Below are 9823 nucleotides of genomic sequence, written 5' to 3'. Positions count from 1 at the left end.
ATCTAACGGGAACCAAAGCAACTCTCTGCGCACCTGATGCTGACAGCAGGTTTGTTTGCAGAACAGCCCTGGGACAGGCCCGCCCTTTTCAACTGCTATTTCCCTCACCTCCAAAGTGTAAAAAAAAAACCCTAGAGGCCAGGTGAGAGTGACACTTCTGAAATCTGTCATGTCTCTCAACATTCTCATGCTGCCCTCCCCAATGCACGTTATGCTGACAGCTTCAGAACAGATCTAACTACAGCCATAGAACATCCCAAGATGGAAAGGACCTACGAAGACCATCAAGTACAACTCCAGGCTCCACACAGGACCACAGAGAATTCAAATCCTATGTTTGAAAGCACTATCCAATCACTTATTGAACTCCAGCACTCGGGGCTGTGCCCACAGCCCTGTGCAGCCCATTCCTTGCCCATTGCCCTCTGGTGCATTACCTGTCCCCAGCCCCCAGCTGCCCTTCCCCTGACATAGCTCCATGCCATTCCTTCAGAACTCTAATAGTTTTATGTCTTCATATTGTGATACCCCAAACTGCACTGTAATCATATATCCTTCACAATCAGAGATAACCACAAAGCACAAATCATGGAGTTACCATTTGTACATATGTAATCACTGAGCTTCATCTCTACGTGATACACAAGTTAATCAAATTTACTTTCCTATATTCAGTGAATTACTTGATATATTTACAAGAAAAAGACAAATATGATCTTTTTATTTATTTATCTTTTTTCCCCATAGGCATCTGTACCTCCCTAGTTAAACTAGCAGGGCCTGACAGACCCTTCTGGCACTACTTCAGGACTCCTGAAAAACAGAAATTAAGCACTTCTGAGTGATTTCCGGAAACCACAACTAAACCCAAAGAAGCTATGGGAACTGCCTGGAGTAAAGCAGAGAAGTCCTGCTAGGTGCTCCCAACAGTGTGATGCAACTGGTTTTAAAAGTCAGTGACAGGGGAATACAAGCAAAACATGGTATATGTTTGATGCTGTGTGCAGAGATCTCAATTCCACACACTACTGGAGTGCAAGCAAAACAAGAAATACATACTGTTTGCTGAATCTACACCCTGCACTATTAAGTTAACGATTACATTTTTCCTTCCAAATACTACTGCTTTTATCCCTATTTGTAACTGCAGCTATGGAAAAGAAAATATCCCTCCAGGTGTATGCTGGAGGCTGACATCCCAGATGTTCTCATCTGACTGTTTCTAAGTAGAATCAGGCTATAGTACTGTGCTAAGGCATTTCCATCTCCCAGTCTTATATGACTGAAGCAATCAGTTCAGCACAGCATGACGAAGAAAAGGCAGATTGAACAAATGATTCAGAGGTGAGGTGAGGATAAATGTGTCTGAATTGGGGAGGTGCTTGAATCAATTTTTAGGAAGTTTTCATAAATAATAAACTTTTGTCTTGTTTTCAGTCTCAGCTTGTTTTCCACTGCATGAATGAATCACCGGCAAATTTGCTTGTAGCTACTTTAACAGTAAGCAAGTGAAATTAAAACAAAGATTTTCCATTCATCATTAGTTTTTCTGAAATATATCAATTTTAGTTCAGTGGAACACATACTGTATATCTAATGGTTTGGTTGATTAAAAATATTCTGTATATCATGTACCAAAACAGTATGGAAAACAGCTTTGATCCAGCAGAAATTGTGGTGGTAAACCTTGTACAGAATAATTACTCAAGATAGGTTTTTTTCTGTTTGGACATGAAATTTGCATGATCATACCTAAGAACAAATATCAGTACCGTGACAGTTTCTTATGATAAATAGGACATCACCTGTGAATCATTTGTGCAAATATTTAAGACACTTAAGTAACGTTGCTGTCCACAGTATTATATTAAGCAGCTTTGTGTGTGGTGATATCCTTCCTCTTCTCATAAGAAAAATCCCCTTGACTCACCCTGAGATTACAATTCTTAGAGTTCTCTGGATGTCAGAATTGACTCTAACATTCTGAAAATCAAAGGTAATAATTATTTGTATGTAGTGCTTTGACATTTGAGTCCTGTGAATCTGTTTGTTGTTCAATACCTTCCACTTGCATGGAAATTTGGTACAACATGAAGCTCTTCCTTGCCTGAAAGATACTGCTTATTACACAGTCAGCATTATACCCTGCAATCAAACAGAATAAAATTTGAAGTTTCATTAAAAAATATGAAGAAGGCTGTGTAGGAGTTAGAAATGTAATAACTCTGGACAGTGCTTTCCTCGAATTTTAAATGTAATGTTCAACTGCATGTTTGCATCCAGATGTAAATAGTACACTCAGTAGGCAGGGAGGCTTCACACAGAGAACCCAGAGGTTTGCAGTATGCTGCTCAGAAATTGTGGGCCAGTTCCCAGCTGGAATAAGCTGCTTGTAACTCCTCCCAAGTTCACATCTACTGCCAATGTTCCAGCAATAGCCAGTTGCAGGTCACTGCCAGGGAGGCAGCATGAAGATAAATGGACCATAGCCTGATTCAGCACAGTCTTTTTTGTATGACTGGTAAGTTTTAGTATTTTTCATTGTTATTATAATTCTTATTAGTGATAACTATTATTAATAATGCAAAAGCACTATGGAACAAGGCCTAGGCATACCTTCTAACCACAGCTCAGTTCCTGCCAGGGAATGAAGCACTGCACCAGCAGTGGGATTGGGTTTGGTAAGCAGAGCATATATTCCCCATACACACGCTTTCTGGGAGCTGTGCTTGTAGAATCACCACCCTTTAAAGTAACAATGGTTTCTGAGTGTGCTCCAGCATCTAGTTGAGGCTGCCATGATTTGATGCTGCCTTGTCATTCACATGTATGATCTCCATCTGAAGGCTCTCCACAAGGAATGCAAAACACTGTATCACATCCCTTGCACCTTCCCTCTAGCCAACAGCTGGCAAAACAGGCAGCCACAGGAGTCTGTTCATTTAGTATGTCAACTAACCACAAGCTCACATTTATGAATGTGGCTACTGAGCAACAACTGGAAAGCAAGTTATCATCTTTGAGATCTTAGTTAATACACATCAGACTGATTTCCTGTCTTTGATACCACCAGCATTTTTGCTTGAATTGAGTGCCTTTTAGACATAAATGACACAGAGCTAGCTGGCCAAAGTAAAGCTATCTGAACAGGGGTTGCTAATGATCTTGACAATTTTGTCTTTTTAGAGTATCACCAATTGGTCATGTAACAGTGTAATGGTCAATTTAAATAAGAGAGTAGAGACATTTCCTTAAAAATTTCTACTATATGTAGGAGGTATGTTCTTATTAATTAGCATCTTGAGATATCTGCTTCAACAAGCAAAGTAGGAGTTCTGCCTAATTAGTTGCTGTCAGAAACATCAACATAGACATCAGATTAATAATGTGAATCCAAACTATTATTCCATCCAGTCTCTACATTTACTGCTGTAACATTTGACCCCTGAGAACTGCTTTAAAAGTAATGCATCCTATTTTAGGACATTGGCCCATAATATCAAAGGCAGGTTTCAGTGGTGTGGCAGCAGAGGTTGAACCCTCCCACCAGTGCTGTTACATTTTGTTGCTGTGGGACAGCAGTAGAGGGGCATTCTGACATGGAAGTACAGATGAAGCAAAGGTGTGTCACTGAGTTCTTCCATCTGGAAAAAATACACCCATTGACATTTATCAGCACTTGATGAACATTTACGTAGACCAACAAGAGGATGTGAGCACAGTAAGGACGTGGATGGAGCATTTCAGCAGTGGTAACAGTGACATGAAAGCCATGCACAGCTGTCACACCACAAAACAAAGAATCTTGACCACCTCCCCCACATGAATCAGCTAACACCTGTGACTATGTTGAAAAATAGTATTTTGTAGCAGAGAATTTGTTCTATCAAATTGTATTATTGTGCTTTTTTTGTGTGTTTTATTGGTTGTAGCTTCCATGGAAATAAATGAGAAATATCACTTTCAGAGTAGCCTATGTTTCCCTCTCTTCAAATATTGGGGCTGTGGAGGCTCTTTTTATCTCAACCAATTTACTGATTAGTAGAATGCAGAGTTAAGAGTGCACCAATATTAGAAAATAAAATTCTTAAGGGAATGTTAGGTTCAAGCATACTGGTCAGTATTATATTTCCCGCAAATTTATGAAAAGCAGATTACTAATATAGTACAGATTTGTGTGTTTTCCCCATCATAATCTCATAGTTGTATTAATTTGCTAATTTGTAGGTTACAGTTGTTCCTTTTGCTGATAGTGAATAATGTTAAATTCTAGGAAAAAAAGGTACGCTGGCACAAGTCTTCCAGTCTTCCATTTCTTCACTTCCTTCAAGAGAAGGACCATAAAATGAAATTGTAAATGAGGCTGCATATTTCTTATGTTAGACATAACATAAACATTTCTTATATTTCTTATGCATAAGATTTGGATCATAGTGGTACTTTTTATGTTCATGTCTGAAGTAGTGGTCTCAGAGAAGTGCCATCCTGTCTCCTCACGTAATGTTTTAGCACTGTGAATGAATTTTCCCTTTATTATTTCACTATCTTCATGTTGATCACTTCCATCACTTCCTGAATGCAAACTAATTATGACAAAATTCATTTCTTGCTCCCTTTAGCCACTCAAAGTCTCATTCCCTGCTCCTATGCAATCATTTGAATAAGTGCAGAAATGTACAGATTATTCATCATTATAGTTTCTCATTATCTTTTACAGATTGGAAAAGAATTCAGTATACAGTGAGTTAGATAACTGAGAAGAAAAGTATAGTCCAGTAGAAGCAAGCTGTCAATTTACTCTAGCAACACTGCTGTTATAACAACTTCCAAGCTCATGTAATTTTCCTTGCCTCCAATATTCCTCATTTCTGCCTCTAATACTTTGCAGGTATAGCTAAATTAAGGAGTCAGGGTTTGGTACTTCTGAAAGAGGATGGATTATGTGAGTTGGAAGCTACAAGTATGAAAATGTGTTAATTTAAAAATATTTACTTTGGTGATCCTTGCACATATGTGTAGTCCCACCTATGAACATAGGGGAGTAGAGAGAGCTGTAGGCAACTTCAGAGGGCTTAGGCAGAAAGAAGAATACAGATAACATTTGTAAGAAGGGAGAAAGAGTTTAACTTGTACCTTCCCCTTTCCCACATCACCAAGGTAAAGGAATTATGTTGCCTCTATCCTACTGTATGAACGATTATAAAATCTGATGCTTCTCTTAAATTAAAATTGTTATGAAACTCAAAACTTGCAAAGAAGTCCCATTATCCAGGTTCTGTACATTGGCACTCCCATTTTCCTAAAGGGAGCTTACTGTAATGCTTAGTGCTGGTATGGCAGAAATCTTTACAAGATACGTAAAGTCAAAACTTTTAACTTACAATCCAAAAGATAAAAAAGATACCTGTGAGGTAATTTTTTCCTCTCTTCTCTGTTGCTTACCTCAATATTCTTACTATAAGAAGTATTTTTAAATTAGATAAAGTATTTTCACCTCTGAAAAATATTTAAAGAAACTTCTATCCTTTGACCATTGTTTGTTAGAAACACTATAAACAGATTAAAAAAAAGCTCTTATTTCTATCTAACTCTGATGAGTACTTCCTCATGAACTTTTTTTTTTTTCTGAGCAGCACATTAAAATCTTTAATAAAAGTGCTCCTTTTCCAGTAAAAGCATTTAACATTCTGTTGACTTTGAAAAGCCCTGAGAATTAATCAAATGGATAAACCTGACTCAAATACAAACTGGTTTTGACTCTATGTCTAATCATTTCTCTAAACACCAGTTACTTGTTCCAAAGTTACGATTATGTTCCAGTAACTGTATAGATGCCTACAAATTGTCAGTTAAAAACACAGACATCCATGGTCTAATGTATTAGCCTAGGCTATGGACATGTCATTGAAACAATAACTTAGAATTGCTTGAATAGCTTCAAAGCATAATTGCTAGATAGATTTAAAAAACAAACAAACAAAAAAAAACCCTTGGAAACAAATTTGATAAGACACTATTGATCCTTAGAAACACAAAAATGGCTTCTGATAAGTTGTGATACCAGGCAAAGCATCACTAGTAAAATCAATCATCATAAGTACGAAAAATTTGACTTACCTGACAAGAAATAAGGCTCTTCAGGCTATAGAACACTCCTTTTCAGGAGAGAGAAAAAGAGTCCCTCTTTGGAGGCTAGCACTTAAATGAGCCCTGTGAGGGGTGGCCCCTGGGTCAGACATCAACTGCACCTGGTGCTCAATCACCTGTTCAGACCATGTTCCCCTACAAATACATATGAAAACTGTGAAAAAGTAAAAACAAGAAAACAAAGATATTTATAGTAATACATATAGCAGGAACTGGAACATTATGTACATAGGATAGGAAAAAATTAACCTCCTATTCTACCTTTCTTCCTTTCTAAACACTGAACAATATCAGAATTTCTTAAGTGGATTTCTATAAAGAAAAATTTTGTAGAAACAAAGATCCAATAGCCTAGTACAACTTTTTTTTTTTCGTAATGCTAAATGCTTCAATAGTAAAAAAATAACACACAGAATATGAAAATGCAGGCAGAGGAAAATGGAAATGGACAAATCCCAGGGTGAAACCAAGCCAGAGAAATACCTGTTTAAAAATAAGTCAGCATTGTGTCATTTTACTGGTAAACGCTGCCACTGATGTAAGTGTTGCAATAGTGTCTAAGAATATCACCTCAAAATTGAAGCATAGAAGCAGCTTTTCAGAAACACAATAAAAAACTGTCCTTTGCTTTAAGGACCTACTATCCATCTGTCATCTAGCAGGAAATAGATAAACAGACAGGTGGGAGGGGAATAAAAGCAGAGAATGAGGTGATGAAATCAAGGGAGTTTAACAAGAAAAGGGTGTTTGCTTATTTCCCTTCAATATTAATATATTTCAAGTAAAGCTCAACTCATGTTTGGTGATTAATCCTCAGAAGGAATGCAACTTCTGTTTTCTTCTGCCATATCTTCATTTGATAGTCCTGCACAAAGCTATAAACTTTCTCTCCTTACTGTCTTAGTAACTTGTTCCAAACTTTTTGAGTCTCATATTAACCAAAAAAATAAATGGAGATAGAGAATAGCTTTTTTTGGAAGAAGTTCCTTTCCCACATCCAGAGAGCATGGCATCATACAGTGTCCAGATGTTTGTCCATGTAGAATAAGCACAGAATGTTATTGGATAGTTCTCAAACTAGAAAAGCATGGAGTAATATTGGATTATTTTGTATGAAGATATGAAGAAGTCATAATATATGTTTTACTTTAGTGTAAATATAGATAATTATTACGACCCTTTGCAGGTAACCTTGATGTGACACAAAGTTGGAAAAGAGTTGTGACACAATGGTCCACTGCAGAATATGAAGAGAAGGTATAAAAGTTATGCAACGATGCCATAGACTATTTTACAGATAGTTAGTTTGAATATTCCAAATTTATAATGTATCGCTTTGAAATGCCATCTCTAAACATACTGTAGACCAACACGTAATTAGAAGTACACTACTAAGCCTATATAGATGTGGAAGAAAAAGGTACCTAGCAATATGCTCTAAATGTCATCACTGGCAGTTGTTGACATAGCTTTTTGTAAGCCTTTATTTTTTCACTTAACTATCATGAAGTGGAAAACATTTTGATAGGCGAATGTATTTTTCCTGCTGAGTTATCACTTCTTCTTGTGACTACTGGTAAAGTACTTACTGATTACCGTCTGAAAGAAGTGACCTGTTGCATGCCTGCATGCTTTGAAGCAGTCAAAGCACACATAGGATAGCAAATGGATATGTCTTCTTGTCTATGCTTCTGAACCAAAACCACAGTTAAAGTGAAGTCTGTGTAGTCTATATTTAATAACTGTCACATAATAAATAAGGATCTAATCTTTGAAATCTGTATAAATCTGTCAGACTTGTTTCATAATGAGATGTAGGTAAGAGTTATTTTGACCTGATGTCTGTCTGAGATCCACAAGAGACAACGTTTGTTGTCACTATTGTCTGAACTAAACACCATTCTTTTTGCACACCTCTGATGAATTCAGTGCAACAGATTGTGCTTCACACTACATATGTTTCCCCTGGCCTAATCTGAATTGATAAATTTCTCTCTCTCCCAGTATTTGTGTGGGAAGTCACAGGCTCAGTCCAGACAGTTAAATTTTTCTACCTTTAAAGACCACTATTCAGTCCAGACTGAACTGAAAGCTAATAAAAGAAGTGTCACCATCCAGCTTCTCAGCAGATCCAATTACAACCGGAAGAAAATCCTTCTTTATATCTTTGAACAGCTCTCCACTGCTGCTCCTGTAAATGAGCCAACACAGTTTCTTTCAGTAGTCTATCTCAAAAGCCCACTGACGGGGCATGACTAAGAAAGCCACTTTAGAAACAGAGCAAATTAGTTCCTTTGTCAAAGGAGTGTGAAGGTAGTGATTGAACCAATAAAAGAACAATCACTCCACAAGGTTTAGGTTCTGGATGATGGTAGGATGTCCCTTGATTCCTGGTGTTTTTTACCCCTTTGACAGCACATGCATGAGCCTGAGAGGGTAAATGGTGATAATCTTTATTTCTTCTGGCCATCAAGTAGTGAGGGAGGGTATGAGGGAGTGCTCCAGAAGTAAATCTGAGGTAGGCAATAGGAAAGCGCACGCATAGATCATTAGAGAGAGAGTTCTGTAACACCTGGAGTATTTAAATCCTCACTGTGCATCTTCATCTGTATTCATAATCCATCTCATGGCAAGGAGAGCTGGATTCATCACTAGGCTGATTCACAGTCTTACTTTCAGAGTTTGGTAACAAGGGTCAACATCTTTCCTCTTTCCATGGCACAAGTCCACTTAGATTCCTAAGTAGGAAAATTAAATTTTTCCAGATTTTTCTACTTAACATCAGTGCTAACAAAGTCATCACTTACCTTATTGGATAGATTTCTTTAATCTTGCTCTTGTTTTCCTGTGTGTCATTTACGATCCTGGGCTACAGGGATAACTCCAGAATACTGGCCATGCTAACAACATTCTAAAGTTACCAACCATGGAAAATTAAAACTGGAGAAGAAATAGATCAGAATATAACTCAAGTCTTCTCTGAAATACTGTGGACTTAAAGTTGTTTTTATTTAGGAGCACAGGAGAAATATACTGGGGTCTACTGTAATCTTGGAGTGTCCAGATAAAGTGACTGATTATCATGAATATCTACAGTACTCTGGCTAGTAGATGATTCTTTCCACTTCATGGTTACCAAGTATTAAAAACATTACTTGGAGTACCATAAAAATGAATACCTCTTTGGATTTTTTTTACAATTGCCAAATAACATTTGATGAAATCTTTATAACTTTTAGTCCATTAAGAAAAGAATCTTTTATTAGGGTGCATCTGGAATATCATGGAACAGAGAGTCTTAATAGCTTTAATTCTGACAACCACAGCTCATTTAAACAAAATTTTATAAAATGGCATCACGCAACAATTTACATGAAAAATGGGAAACTGTTTAAAGAAAGATTGTTTTCAGAGTGAATAAAAGCCTGAGTGTCAAAATGGAAGATGGTTTTCAGTGTTCTCTGTATCAAGTATTGCACACTTGTTCACTATTGTAATAATGACCTTGTTTCACACTTTATTATATATATTGAATGCTTTAGGGTGTTAGACATGAAAATTCCAAAATGAGAAATATTTTTTTATTCAAAAAAAGAATGCATGCACTTATAAATTTTAGCATTTTCAAAGCTTTAATTATCATAACAAGACAACTGGTAAGAGGAGAGGATGGCAG

The 9823-nt window shown here is 37.0% G+C and overlaps 1 long non-coding RNA gene across 2 annotated transcripts; it reads right to left on the bottom strand.

Moving 5' to 3' along the window:
* Positions 1-2780: 2780 nt before the first annotated feature.
* On the bottom strand, positions 2781-6296 carry LOC107309999. 2 transcript variants are annotated; one of them, XR_004306445.1, is made up of 3 exons: positions 6118-6295; positions 4993-5071; positions 2781-3644 (listed from the first exon to the last, which is right to left on the bottom strand). It is a non-coding gene; the product is annotated as an uncharacterized LOC107309999 (long non-coding RNA). The 2 variants fall into 2 exon arrangements; XR_001553424.2 differs by lacking the exon at positions 2781-3644 and adding an exon at positions 4099-4324 and having other exon boundaries at positions 6118-6296.
* Between the last annotated feature and the right edge of the window lie 3527 nt (positions 6297-9823).

Source organism: Coturnix japonica, chromosome 2, assembly GCF_001577835.2.
Source record: "Coturnix japonica isolate 7356 chromosome 2, Coturnix japonica 2.1, whole genome shotgun sequence".
In the NCBI taxonomy this organism is placed as follows: Eukaryota; Metazoa; Chordata; class Aves; order Galliformes; family Phasianidae; genus Coturnix; species Coturnix japonica.
Note: the sequence above shows the minus strand (reverse complement) of the source record. Positions and strands in the feature narration are given on the sequence as shown.